The following is a 14,892-nucleotide window of genomic DNA, read 5'->3' on the forward strand; positions in this document are numbered from 1 at the left end:
TGTTTCCAGTGTCTGATTCTGTCTGCAGGGCTTGTTGGATGGTGTTTTATCTCCCAGAAGAGGGCGCCAGTGGTACTGTTAGATGGGAGGATATTTTCAGGTTAAGTTGCTCCATCTTCGGGGGCAACCTGGCAGGACAGTGCACCTGACTTGATCTGAGCTTGGAAACTAAAATCTCTCAATGCAAATCCTCCTTTTTACAAACAAAATAAAATACTTGCTACATATTTTATATTTACAGATGTCATCTTGATAGAGTGATCATAAATGATCAAAAATGTGTATAAGTTATTTTTTTTGCGTGTCTGTGTTAGTTTATGTGTTTGTGTTTGAGAACTAGAACAGTCCCAAAAGGGGTTTTGGGCATTACTTGTGAGAAGAGCTCGCAAATGAGCAGCATAAAGACTGAAACTGATGAGGAATGTAAAACATTTGAAAAGAGTTGGGTCGTAACAGACCACAAGATAAACTGTCAAGAGAATGGAGCAGGCTGCATGTGCAGAATGACCTTCACCATAGAAAGACTCCAGGTGGAAAACAACTTGTTCTGCCCGCCATTTGTAGTACAAACAAACTGTCCTCTCACACCTGCACGATGATATTGGACATGTTGGGGTAGAGAGAGTTCTTAGCCTAGTTAGAGAACATTTATACAGACCTTTTATGAAGAGAGAGGTCGAGGAATAAATCAGCAGATGCTGGCTATTTCTACTGCACAAAGAAAAGCCAGCATCACATGACAGAGAACCTATAGGAAGTATTACATAAAGCTGCCACCTAGGGCTCATATGATGTATTGACTCGTTCCACCGTGAGGCCAGCCAGCTGCTGAATGTGGTCTGCACACTCAAAATCATGTAATTTCTTTGTATTAACAAACAGTTGAATCTCATTAATTTCTTTCAGACAAGTCATATTCACCTCATTTTTATGACTAATGCTATACCTGAACTGGTGTTGATCTAATTCAGGGCCTGTCTCGTAGTCACTCACTGTCTAACTAAGGTCAATACAGTTTCTACTTTCTTTTAGCCAGTCCTGAGTCTTCTTTGTGGTATTTTTTGTTTCAGGCAGGGCAGTTCAGTATCCAGGCTCTTCGATGATGAAGCAATGCTGTTGTAATATCTTCAGTTCAACGGTGACTTCTTGAAATATGCAGAGCTTTCCCTGAAAAAGACGTCATCTGAATGGAAACATATGTTGATCTAAAACCTGTGTGTAACTCTCATGGCTGATGTGCCTTTCCAGATGTGCAAGCTACCAATTCCAGAGGCACAAATTTACCTCCAAACCATCAGAGATGCAGAGCTTGAACAACGATTTGTGGATGGCTCCTGAGCACATGCAGTGACATGACAGATTCTCAGAGTGGTTTGAAGTTGTATTCTGTAGATGATGATACATGAAAAGTCTTTACCATTTTATACTGACAACATTTTTCTGAATGTTTTCCACAATTTGTAGACAGTTTTTGCAGAATAGTGAACTTCTATCCATCTTTACTCCTGAGAAACTCTGCCTCTCCCCTCTGGCATGTTTAACACTAATTTTTGGGGGCATGCACTCTACTGCAACAGTTGGGAAATTGTTTGTCATATTTATTTAATTTTATGATTGTGAGTATTTTAATACAACTACTGTCAATTTCTCTCATTTTCTTCATGTTATATTCGTCCAACAATTCCTCAGAGTGACACATAGTGTGAAAACTCCCCCCAAAAAACCTGGTTTCCGGAGGAGTGCACCACAGCTCAGTGCAGAACAGTCTGGGTCTTCTGATGTGGCTTTTCTCTTCTTTAGCTTAATAACTCATTTACCATAATCTCTTTTAGGTGATTGTATAAATCATAGGATTTTTAATAACCTAAGATACACAAACAGGAACATGACGTTTAACAAATCATCAGTCTGTGTGAAATAACAAGAGGACAAACTTAATCAGAAGCAAAATGTTTTCCAAAAAACATGACGTACTGTGCAAATGTTTCAATGACTCAGATCAGAGTGGGGATACTTCCAAAAATAATGCCATGAAGAGTTTATATTTATCAACAACTTTATTTAAAATGCAGGAAACAGAAAACGTCTCCCTTAGTTTAATTTATCAGATAGTACATCCTAGATTCCTTTCCTTACCTCCTCTCCTTGACATTAGTCCCTTCCACCAGTGATTCAATTCAATTCAATTTATACAGTGCCAAATCACAACAACAGTCACCTCAAGGCACTTTATATTGTAAGGTAGACCATACAATAATGCATACAGAGAAAACCCAACAATCATATCACCCCTATGAGCAAGCACTTTGGCATGCTCATAGGAATGCTGTAGAAGAGAGCCAGTATAAATAACAAGTATGATTCAATGCAGAGAAATACTCATGCATCATGGGAATCCAGCTGCAGCCTACACCTATTGCAGCATAACTAAGGGAGGATTCAGGGTTACCTGATCCAGCCCTAACTATACAGGTCCTTCTCAAAAAATTAGCATATTGTGATAAAGTTCATTATTTTCTGCAGTGTACTGATAAACATTAGACTTTCATATATTTTAGATCCATGACACACAACTGAAGTAGTTCAAGCCTTACATTGTTTTAATATTGATGATTTTGGCATACAGCTCATGAAAACCCAAAATTCCTATCTCAAAAAATTAGCATATCATGAAAAGGTTCACTAAACGAGCCATTAACCTAATCATCTGAATCAACGAATTAACTCTAAACACCTGCAAAGATTCCTGAGGCTTTTAAAAACTCCCAGCCTGGTTCATAACTCAAAACCGCAATCATGGGTAAGACTGCCGACCTGACTGCTGTCCAGAAGGCCATCATTGACACCCTCAAGCCAGAGGGTAAGACACAGAAAGAAATTTCTGAATGGATAGGCTGTTCCCAGAGTGCTGTATCAAGGCACCTCAGAGGGGAGTCTGCGGGAAGGAAAAAGTGTGGCAGAAAACGCTGCACAACGAGAAGAGGTGACCGGACCCTGAGGAAGACTGTGCAGAAGGACTGATTCCAGACCTTGGGGGACCTGCGGAAGCAGTGGACTGAGTCTGGAGTAGAAACATCCAGAGCCACCGTGTACAGGCGTGTGCAGGAAATGGGCTACAGGTGCCGCATTCCCCAGGTCAAGCCACTTTTGAACCAGAAACAGCGGCAGAAGCGCCTGACCTGGGCTACAGAGAAGCAGCATTGGACTGTTGCTCAGTGGTCCAAAGTACTTTTTTCGGATGAAAGCAACTTTTGCATGTCATTCGGAAATCAAGGTGCCAGAGTCTGGAGGAAAACTGGGGAGAGGGAAATGTCAAAATGCCTGAAGTCCAGAGTCAAGTACCCACAGTCAGTGATGGTGTGGGGTGCCATGTCAGCTGCTGGTGTTGGTCCACTGTGTTTTATCAATGGCAGGGTCAATGCAGCTAGCTATCAGGAGATTTTGGAGCACTTCATGCTTCCATCTGCTGAAAAGCTTTATGGAGATGAAGATTTCATTTTTCAGCACGACCTGGCACCTGCTCACAGTGCCAAAACCACTGGTAAACGGTTTACTGACCATGGTATTACTGTGCTCAATTGCCCTGCCAACTCTCCTGACCTGAACCCCATAGAGAATCTCTGGATATTGTGAAGAGAAAGTTGAGAGATGCAAGACCCAACACTCTGGATGAGCTTAAGGCCGCTATCGAAGCATCCTGGGCCTCCATAACACCTCAGCAGTGCCACAGGCTGATTGCCTCCATGCCACGCCGCATTGAAGCAGTCATTTCTGCAAAAGGATTCCCGACCAAGTATTGAGTGCATAACTGAACATAATTATTTGAAGGTTGACTTTTTTTTGTATTCAAAACACTTTTCTTTTATTGGTCGGATGTAATATGCTAATTTTTTGAGATAGGAATTTGGGGTTTTCATGAGCTGTATGCCAAAATCATCAATATTAAAACAATGAAAGGCTTGAACTACTTCAGTTGTGTGTAATGAATCTAAAATATATGAACGTCTAATGTTTATCAGTACATTGCAGAAAATAATGAACTTTATCACAATATGCTAACTTTTTGAGAAGGACCTGTATGTTTTATCAAAAAGGAAAATTTTAAGCCTAACTTAAAAGTATAGTGTCCGAGGAGGAGCTGCTCTTTCTGACATATCACGCAGGGATAAGAGCAGAAAAAGTAAAACGGATCCTTTAGAGCAGTCTGAAATCTGAGCTTTGGCTCACAGGGATTACTTGTACATTTGCTGCGTAAAACCTGTACAAAGGAAGCAAGGAAGAGACAAGGAGAGAGGAGTCAAAGCAACAAGGATATAACATGACACATTATTGATTCAGAGCTGGTATAAAGCCATGTCAATATCAGACATGACACAGCTCCATCATGATCACAGTTATTTGTGTTCATGACTTCTATATACTGAGGCCTAATTACTGTATACTGAAATTCATAACCTGCCACAATGAGATAAGAATGGACAGATACCATCTCCTGGTCACCATCTAGTGCAGAACTGAGCATTGTATGTGCTGATTGTCCCGAACCGGCCAGTGTGAAGTCAATGAGAAATTAAGATCAAACGTAAATTATACATCATGCAGTTTGTCTCATTTCAGCCACTAAACAGTCTTTGATAAATTTCTGATCAGAAGATGGGACATCCTAAGAGTATGGTATAAACATCTGAACAGATAACATTAAAGATGAGAAAGTTTTGAAAATAGAAAAATACAAAATATGAGATACAAAACACAAAAAACTGATAGTAGAGAGCTGTATATTAATATGGATACAGCGCTGTTGTGCAGTGATTTTGAAAGGTTCTCCAACTAAACACTAAAGACTTCTGGTACTGAGCTGCTCTAAAGGACACAGAGCTCACACAGGGCAGCAGAACCGACCAGCAAACAGGATGTTCATGGTGGGGTTATGTCTGATGAAGAAGAGGAAGGGGTGGTCTGCGATGAAGGATTTAAAATCAAAATTGCCCCACCTTATTTTGGCCGACTGAAGCTCAAGCCAATCCATTGTTTTAAAAGTAGCCTCAGTTGCCTTCTCGTGGACCTTCACAAAAGCCTTGTGGATGACTTTTGAAAGTACCAGATCTTTGTGCCCAGACATGCCTGTGACAGAGAAGTGAAAGGAGAACATTTTAAATGAACATAATGCTGCATTTTCATTTTTTATCTGAGAGGATTTTTTTCAAATTAAAATCTGATAAGGCTAGGTGGTGATATAGATCACCTGGTTGAGGTGACAACCAAAATACCAAAGGTGCTGCAGGAGCCGGGGTTTGACTGTTTCCAGACCATTTCCTGCATGCCATTCAACTCATCCTCTGCCTTTCTTCCTCTCAACTATTTTGTCAAAGTGTAATATCTCCAAATTAACCATGAAAAAAAAAACCCTTCATAATGTCACTTTAACAGCCTGTCATTAGTGATTAGTATCAGAGAGTACAGCTGGTTTAGGCAGGATGAACCAGAACACCTCCCTGACTGTCTGTCAGTATTACAGTATTAAAAGTATCAGGACTGTCATGTAAAAGTCCACCAGTCCATTCAAAACCCAGCATCAAAGCTTAGATCCTGCTTTCAAAATCTCACAGTAGTATGATCAGCAAACAAGACTGTGGTGTGAATAAGGCACGGTGGGTCCAGGGATCAGTGTTTTGAGCCATCTTTATTGATTTGCATCACACCACAACACACACCAACCCCTGAGTCCCCGTGTTTTTAACTCGGCGGGCGTGATTAGGGATGCCCTGCAGGTGTGTCCGCCCGCCCTGCATGGCACCGCAGACCACGCCCACCACAAAGACAAACAATCTCCTGAAATAAGCAGCTCCATGGTCTTTTGGAGAACTCTTTCACTGCTGGAGCATCTTTGCTCTACACTCTGTTCATAAACACCAACAAACTGCAACGTATGTCTCACCAGAGAAGTCACACTTTGTGTGATCAAAAGCGTCCACCATGCTCATGCTGCTCAGGACTGTGTTCAGGTCATACGTCTCCTCCAGTGTAAATCGAGGCAGCCTCACATCAATGTAACATGTTTGCATCTTGCCTGGATGAGTCCAAGCCACAAATTTCTCGTAGGTCAGCTCCTTCTCCAGCTGGGATGGAAACAATATCAGTCATTAGGTGTGTGTGTGTGTGTGTGTGTGTGTGTGTGTGTGTGTGTGTGTGTGTGTGTGTGTGTGTGTGTGTGTGTGTGTGTGTGTGTGTTGTTTATGTGTATTGGTGGATGTGCACAACTAGTCAAGTAATGATTGCTATTGTCACTAGTTAGTATCAGATGTACTAGTAATTTAATCAGTTTTACTGTTTACATTTTATTGATAAAGTAAATTTACCAATAAATTGTACATTTTTGTGTCCTAAATGTTATGCAGCCATCTGCCGCCAAATAGAGCACTGTTGTTGAGAAATGCCATAAGTTCGTTATTCTTGGCCTGACCTTTTTGTTAACATTATTTTATTTAATTACCTATTTCTGGTACTTAAAGATGAAAAAAATAGGACCTGCAACCGACGGAAAATAGCTTTCTCTAAAAGGAGTTCAGTTATTCAAAAAAGGCTCAGAGTAGAGCTGCTACTCCTTGAAAGGAGACAGCTGAGGGGCACCTCCAGGGTAAGGTGTTCCCACCAGGCATACACTGTGACCTGCTGGAGAGAATATATCTACTGGCCCCAGATAAGCTGAAAGAGAGAGGGAAGTTTGGGCTTCTCTGCTGTCTGTAATACCACACTTCAGATAAGCACAAGAAAATGGATGGATGATTTATTGTTTTGTTATTTTAAATTTAAACTTTTATTGAAGTGATTGTCATGAATTCTCAAACGACATCCATCATTCATGATGCATGGCACAATGTGCCACACTTTTCAGCCGCAGTTTATTCATTTTTCAGTTGTTACTTTTTCATATTTCAGTAATGAATGAGCATCTTTAGTAGAAACATGTTTTCATATCATAGTTAATATATTTCAAATGTTTTTCTTCTTTGTCATCTGTTTGAAGGATAACGTGTAGTGTAAATGTGCGATGAGAGATCCTGCACAGTTAAGCAGCATGATTCATTCAAGAATGTCATTAAAAGTTTCAAATCACTTTGTTTACACAGTTTTTGACGTCAAGCAGTTTTCAAATTTCACTTAATATCTGGGTGTTTGTCAGTTTTAGACTATTCGGTTAGTCTGAGTTTTTTTTTTCTTCATGTAGTTGACTAAGAAATGAGTCACCAGGAACATCCCGAGTGTGTAAGTGTTCTACCTTCTCCAGTCCTGTTGTATCATCCTCGATCTCTGCAGGTAAAAAGATGAGCATGCTCACTTCCTCCCCACTGTAAGGCATCTCTAGAATCTGTCCAGCAGAGGGTGTCAAACATTACTGCACATAAATCTACTGATACACATACATTACAATCACTCAGTCTCTCAGTGAAATCTGATTATGCAGTGATTTATATCAATATGATAAATATGATGGTTACTTTGCAGTTTGCTTCTTCGATGAAGGTACACATGAAGTTCTCTTCCTGTTTCATCATCTTCACAGGCTTTGAGTCATTCTGAAGACAAAAGAAATTACATGTGACCTGAAATAACATTTTTTTAATATATTCATTGAAATATTTCTTGGATGCAAAAGTGGATTAAATGACTCTGAAAAGGAAAGAGATAAAAATTTGGCTTTGAACAGGTTTGTCATGAATACTCATTCTCAGTCACAGATGTATTCTCATGACTTTTATTAAAGTAGTTTGTAAAGACGCTTTGTATGTTGTACACTTCCAAATAAATCTTATCTATCTCACACTGGGCCCAAATGCAGTCTCACAATAATAATTTTAGCTCCTCACCTTTAAAGCTCCCTCCTCTTGAGGCCATTTTGATTGGGTGTCCCTCTTTAACAAAAGGGGAGGGGCTGATCTTTCTGACATATCACGCAGAGCAAAGAAACTAGTGATGGTAAATTTGATTCTTTTTACTGAATCGAGTTTTAATGAGTCACTCACCAAAGTGAATCGGGTTTTTTGAGTCATTTGAGTCACTGAGTCAGTTGACCAGAGAGTGCAAAAAATGTACATTTTCACTCAAACTTAATTTGTTTCTCTTTTAATGTAAATCCTACTGCTAAGATGAGTGATTCTTAAAGAAAACAACTATTTTATATAGCAAAAAAGAGCAAAAGAATTTCTAAAGGGAACATCTCTTTTGTTTATTTTTATTTTATTAGTATTTTCCTTACATGTGTCAAATATATATTTTCTCATCTAAATGTCCACTGAGCTGTGAGCCAGGGGGCGGTAGTGCGCCTTAACATTGGTTGCCAACCAAGAAGAAGAAGTAGCTGCGAGCCAGGAGGGAGGGGGTGAGTGAGTGAGTGAGTGAGTGATTCGTTCGCTCTATGATTCAGCACAGGAGGGAGGGGGTTAGCGAGTCATGAGTGATTCGCTCGCTCTATGATTCAGCACAGGAGGGAGGGGGTTAGTGAGTCCTGAGTGATTTGCTTACACTACGATTCAGCACAGGAGGGAGGGGGTTAGTGAGTCATGAGTGATTTGCTTCCCCTACGATTCAGCACAGGAGGGAGGGGGTTAGCGAGTCATGAGTGATTCGCTCGCTCTATGATTCAGCACAGGAGGAAGGGGGTTAGTGAGTCATGAGTGATTTGCTTCCCCTACGATTCAGCACAGGAGGGAGGGGGTTAGCGAGTCATGAGTGATTCGCTCGCTCTATGATTCAGCACAGGAGGGAGGGGGTTAGTGAGTCATGAGTGATTTGCTTCCCTACGATTCAGCACAGGAGGGAGGGGTTAGCGAGTCATGAGTGATTCGCTCGCTCTATGATTCAGCACAGGAGGAAGGGGGTTAGTGAGTCATGAGTGATTTGCTTCCCCTACGATTCAGCGCAGGAAGGGAGGGGGTGAGTAGCTCAAATGTGCTGTTAGCATGTTAGCAGAGCGATGCTACTGTGAACCGAGGAGCTATTGTCTTGATGTGAGCTTCTACTCAGGGTTTTTTCTTCCAGTTCAGAGCAGAAATGTTTTTGTTAAGATACTGGATGTTGTGTTTTTCTTCACAATTTGAATTATAAGCTAGATATATTTCTACTAATGAAATTAGTTTGCTAACAGCAACAGGGATGAGTCAGTGAGTCAGTTGCGCTTGTGAATCATGACTCACGAGTCAGTAAAGTGATTCTCGAGTATTGAACGATTCGTTCATGATTCGTGCATCACTAAAAGAAACTGAAACCGATCTTTAAGAGCAGTCTGAAATCTGAGCTTTTGCTCACATGGATTACTTGTATATTTGCTCATTTATTGAAACTGTCCATGTTGACCAACCACAACTGCAATGACAATAGACTTTACAAGGTTATAGTTTCATAGTCAGTGTTCTGTTTTTATGAGCACTTTTACCTTCTTGAGCCAAAATTGAGCATAATAAGTTTCAGACCACGAGAAATCTTTAATCCAGCTGCCTCTGAAGTGGGTGGCAGTGAACAACACCAGCCTGGTCAGTTCATTCAAATCCTCTTCATCCACCACCTCTGTGATGTTACCTGGTGAACAAAGTAAAACCAAATGTAAAAAATTGAGAAGTGAAAGTTTTCATCCACAAATCTATGAAAACATGATGGACCCCACACTCTTTCAGCCTTTGTTGGCCAGAGAAACATGATGAGTTTACAAATGCTGCTTAATCAGAGTATATTCTTTAAGTATTAGTGAAACCTGAAGATATTATTCATCAGCACAACATGTGAATATTTAGAACAAGTAAGGATGCACAGCCATTCTGGCTAATCACTACAGCACACATGTAACAACTCATTATTGAAGTACTTCAAAATTCTGCTTTTTCTACACGAGATAAGATAAATGAGATAAGCAGGTAAAGTTACATTCATGTGCTGTTCCACAAGATGGCGCTCCTCTCTATACTTCTTCATGGACACCCTCAATGCTCTGCATATGCTTGAGTTGAGTTTTAAGTCAAGGTCAACACATCTGGATGTAAACAAAGTATTCTGGTGCCTGGCAGCCACCTTGGAAGTGAATGAGATTACCATTAATGCTATGCCAGCCCAAACAGGCAGGGAGCCAAAAACGCTTTTCATAGAAGGAAAGAGTTAATATTAAAATCTGATGGTATTTTAAGCTGTGCTGTAGTCCAACTTTCACAGAACCCATTAAACTCAAGTGCCTGAACTCATATTGACCTAAGATATTGGGAATAGGGATGGGTACCGGCATCCGGTGCTATTATGCCACCGGTTCTGACATAAACGGTAGTAACCAGACCGAAAAGCAGCGCACATTTCGGTGCTTTTTTTTTTTTTTTTTTTTTTTCATGAGATGTCATACACTTCTATCCAATCATTTTACCTTTACAAGGATAGTAGGCCGGGCCCAGGTACGTACGTTCTTTTAGAGCAAAGCTACAGATTAAAAATGCCCAAGGCGAGGCGGTCAAAAGTCTTGCTGTACTTCACAGCAAAAGATGCAAACTCAGCAGCCTGCAACAAGTGCTTTAAGCCCCACGCCCCCGGTACCGGGAGCAAAAAGGAGGAGATCACGTTTAATCGGTTATAACACAGGGTGAGAAATACAAGTCCAGACATGTGTAGTATGCACAGAAACCTCTGAATCGCAGCTAAAATCTCATATAAACCATTTCTACAACTACCAAACTCAACGAAAACAAGCCATGATTAAACGAGCAGTTATGTAAATGCGCACAAGTCCACTAAACAAACAAGGCGAACCAGAAATTCTCCAGACTTCATGTAACTGTCTAAAGATAGCTCTAGAAGGTAACCAGCCTATCACCAATTCCAAACACCAAGTTTCACCACACTCTGACCAAAATTCACTGAATGAGCCGCAAAAGACCACAAAAACACACAGCGGTTTCCTCCGTTACTTTCGCCGGTAGCCACGTGATTATCAGCAGTTACCACGCCTACCTAGCCACAGAGCCGTTTTCCGTCAACAACCTCCATTTTAGACCCACCTACCTACAGACAGTGACTGGACAGACGCCACATGCAGCAAATTTGGGCCCACGTGGATTTTGGCATTGCAACGTCTGATTGGTTGAAGTGACGTGAACGTGGCATTGTTACTTTGATTCTATTGGCTAAAACGATTAAAAAGAGGTGTCAATCATGCAAATTGACCAAGAGAAACCAAAGATACAGCCCCTCAGAGTTTAAAGGGCCAGAGGCCAATTAAGCACTCCATGGCAGAAAAGGCCCATTACCATGTAAATGTGTGGTTAATTCTTCAAAAATGTATTAAAAAAAAAAAAAAAGCATTTTTAGGCATGTTAATAAAATTAATTAATTTCTGCTCTTAAATACCTAAAAAATTCAACTGGCATGGTGTCCAATTGTGTGCCAAAATTGGACATTTTTGTACAACGTCTGGATATTCATATATTGACAGGGCCGTAATTTTTCACTGTTTCACTTTAAAAACATAAATCTTTGCACAGATGATGTTTATATGTTGGTTACTGAATTTCTGCAATGAAATGTGAACTGAGGCATATTTTTAAAAGGGTTATATGCTAAAAAAAAAAAAAATTAGGCGAGGATAAAATCTACTTACTTTTTCTGTGTTCCAGTCTCAGTAACTTTGACACAGTAATATCTGCTTCAATATTTACACCTCTGATGAAATTTCACAAGTGTTAGCTTTATTTTGATACCAAGATTGTAAGCACAGAGTTTGTAATTGCAGAGAAATAATCAATTAAATTTGGGCATTGCATTTTCGAGCAGAAAGCTCAGAAACCCCTTTGGGGCTTAAAAGGTTAAGGTGATACTGTGCAAAGGAGGTAACACCTCAAATCTGATGAAACACCTGGCGACGCATAGCGTTTTTTTAAAAGCCGAGAAATGCACCGTATTTGATAGCTTGCTGCAAGACCTCACACCGAGCACATCTACTGCGGGTGTAGTAAATCTCCATTAGCGAGTTAGCGCGGATCGTCCTGTGCGTGGGGCTGGACGGTTCTTATCATTTTGCAGAAAAAAAGAGACTGCTAAAAATAAAAACATAAGAGGTTTTTGGACAAAGTTTGTGTTCTCCATTCTTTAAGCACCGGTTCGAGCACGGTTTAAGCACCGGCACTGTTTCAAAAGTACCGATTTGGCACCGGTATCGGATAAAACCTAAACGATACCCATCCCTAATTGGGACAGGACGACTTTGAGAGTTAAAATGAAAATACATAAACAAGAAGATTAAAAAAAATATGAGAAGCAGCAGTGAGTGGGTTTGGCTGAAAATTAACAAGTGAACAGAGGACTGTGCAGACACTGAAGAAGGTGGTTCTGGGACTACAGAGATCACTGTTGAATCAGCTTGAAGCACTGTGGGTTAAATCAGGATTAACGGTGGAAGGAGCCCTTTGACAAACCCTGGTCATAGGTCTGTAAAGCTTCTTCACTCTTTAAAACTATCTTAAGTACATCTAACATCACTTCTGAGCACCAGAAGGAAAAAAAAAATACTGTACTGTATTTTTTTACGAAGGATTTTCATGGTATCCTTACAGGTGCACACTCCTCACTTTAGAGGGACTTAGCAGGAGCAGTGAGTCCTGCTTATGAAAAACGTGAACTTGAACTGGACATTAGATGAAGTGATTGTGTGTACATGTGTAAATGTGATCCACCTGGTGTTTGTTGCTGCACCCAGTTGTTGACATCAATCCTGACTTCTTCAGACCTGGTCTTGAAGTCCACAGACTCCAGCTCTGCGCTGTAATGTTTCTTGCTTTGTATTAAGAATTCCTGAAACCACAGACGACACATTTATAAATTGACTCCAGCAAAGTCTCTGACATCACTGATTCTGATTTACTTCAGGCTGACATATTAAGAAAACACAGTTATATCCACATGAACACATATGCTGAATCACACATGCTTCATATCATAAATACACTTACAGATTCTGATCAGTCATTCTGAGCAGCCAGAGGAGTACATGGAGAGTTTCTACTTGACCTGCTGCTCTCATCATCCTTCTCTACAGAACTCACAGCATTTCTCTCCCTGCCTCTCATTGACTCCAAAACACACGAGAGTATGAAGAATCACACTCTACATAAGAAGAAGAAACAGACCTGAGTAAAGGGGCAGGACTTCTCTCTGTACAGTCTGTTAGCAACACTGAAGGTAAATGGAGCATCTGTCCTGTTGAGTACAGTGAGAAGTTGGGCAAAGCTGCTGTGAACATCACCCCAACAATCCTCGGTTTGCAAGCACTGTGGACAAAACACATAAGTGGTTTCAAAGAAGGACACAGAAGAAAATACTGGACTGGATCTAACAACAAAGAAAGAAAATCAAACTAAATTTTGATCTGTGGTAACTGAGCTTCCTACAGATGAACAGACAAAGACTGTATCCACACAATGGAGCTGTTATTATTTTGTGTATTTCTCAAAGTTAGTAGGAAGACTGTTTGTGCAGCATTGATCCCGTTGGAAAGATTTTACCTTTCTGTCAATAAATCTCAGAAAACTGGTTTGGTTTCAGTCTCAGTTTATTTTTCCACATTACTCTGGAGTTACTTTGCTCATTTATGTTGTCATGTTGACTTGAGTTTAGTTCATTTGACCTCTTTTAAGGGTCCAATATCATCACTTTTGTATGACTTACTGTGCCCTCATGTCTAACCAGCTCAGTCGCTCACATTAGGTTTCAGACTATAATAATATCACACTGATACACTGGAGACAAGTCAGGGTCATTTATACAGTTATAATGGTCACAGTGGTTTCCAGCAGCTGCTCAGATTAACACCAGAGCATCCTGCATGTGTTAAATGAGTACCACTACAATAACTATTCTGCACTATAATTTTAATGTTTGTGTGTGAGCGTGTGTACTGTACCTCTGACATCTGTGTGGCTGTGTTGCCTCTGGCCCCCAGCATCACCATAGCCAGGGCTGAAGAGATGCTGAACGGGGAGAAAAAGATGTTTCCCGTCTTGTTGTTGTTGCTCAGCTGTTTGAGCAAAGCCAGAGAGAAAGCACTGTTGGCCTCTGACAGAGAGATTGCAGATCCCATTGTTTCTGGTACAAAGAAGGGGGGCAGTGAATTGTTTAATGCACCAAGCAAGATTAATTAAATCTAACTGAGGTTCGCTTTACCTGAAAACTACAAAAACTATGGTGGCTGTTATTCAGGGCTTTTGTTTAAAATGATATCCTTCGTGGTGTGCATGCAGATTTAGTCACAAAGCTCCCAATGAGTTATAAACAGATGCAAGGGTTAGCATTAATCTTTGAGCACATATGGGGGAAAAAAAACTACAATATGAATACAGTTATACACACAAGATATAAACACTGCTTACGGGTAATTTATGAGTAACCACGTAAACATGATTTGTAAAAACTGAATAAAGTTACATGACTTACTGACACTCACTTCAGACGGTCAGGATTCTTTCTGGCTTCTGCTTGAAGCGTTTTTGGTTTGTTTGGGTTTCGCGTTGACCATAACCTCCCCCAACGGGAATGAACTCATCAGCTACTGACCAATCAGTTAACTGGAAAACAGCGTCAAAATATCCTCGGATCTTTCTATCGGAGAAGAGGCTAAACTTGTAGCGTCTAAAGTCTTCACGTTTCCCAAATGATTAGTAGAAAATCTAAATTCTGAAAGGCTGATGCCAGATGCTTTATTGAAGCAGAGTGACATACAACCAAAAGCGAGGGTGGCGAGAAACAGAACTAAGAACGACTCCAGACTGGGAAAACTGAAACCTGAATCCGCAGGAAGACATGGAGGGAGTGACGCAGGGAGGTAACACAGACGGATCAATAACGCACACAAGAGGACACATGCTATAA

The 14,892-nt window shown here is 40.6% G+C and overlaps 1 protein-coding gene and 1 long non-coding RNA gene across 3 annotated transcripts in view; both read right to left on the reverse strand.

Annotated features, from left to right (window-relative positions):
- LOC109200391 (uncharacterized) overlaps positions 1 to 14,892 on the reverse strand; it is a 108,022-nt gene that overhangs the window by 39,801 nt on the left and 53,329 nt on the right.
- LOC102077673 (leukocyte elastase inhibitor) lies at positions 4,448 to 14,588 on the reverse strand. 2 transcript variants are annotated; one of them, XR_003221659.1, is made up of 9 exons: positions 14,458 to 14,588; positions 13,928 to 14,109; positions 13,155 to 13,295; positions 12,702 to 12,819; positions 9,434 to 9,576; positions 7,500 to 7,577; positions 7,280 to 7,369; positions 5,939 to 6,119; positions 4,448 to 5,124 (listed from the first exon to the last, which is right to left on the reverse strand). It is a non-coding gene; the product is annotated as a leukocyte elastase inhibitor (long non-coding RNA). The 2 variants fall into 2 exon arrangements; XR_002060559.2 differs by having other exon boundaries at positions 14,468 to 14,587.

Source organism: Oreochromis niloticus, linkage group LG9 (genome assembly GCF_001858045.2).
Source record: "Oreochromis niloticus isolate F11D_XX linkage group LG9, O_niloticus_UMD_NMBU, whole genome shotgun sequence".
Classification (NCBI taxonomy): domain Eukaryota; kingdom Metazoa; phylum Chordata; class Actinopteri; order Cichliformes; family Cichlidae; genus Oreochromis; species Oreochromis niloticus.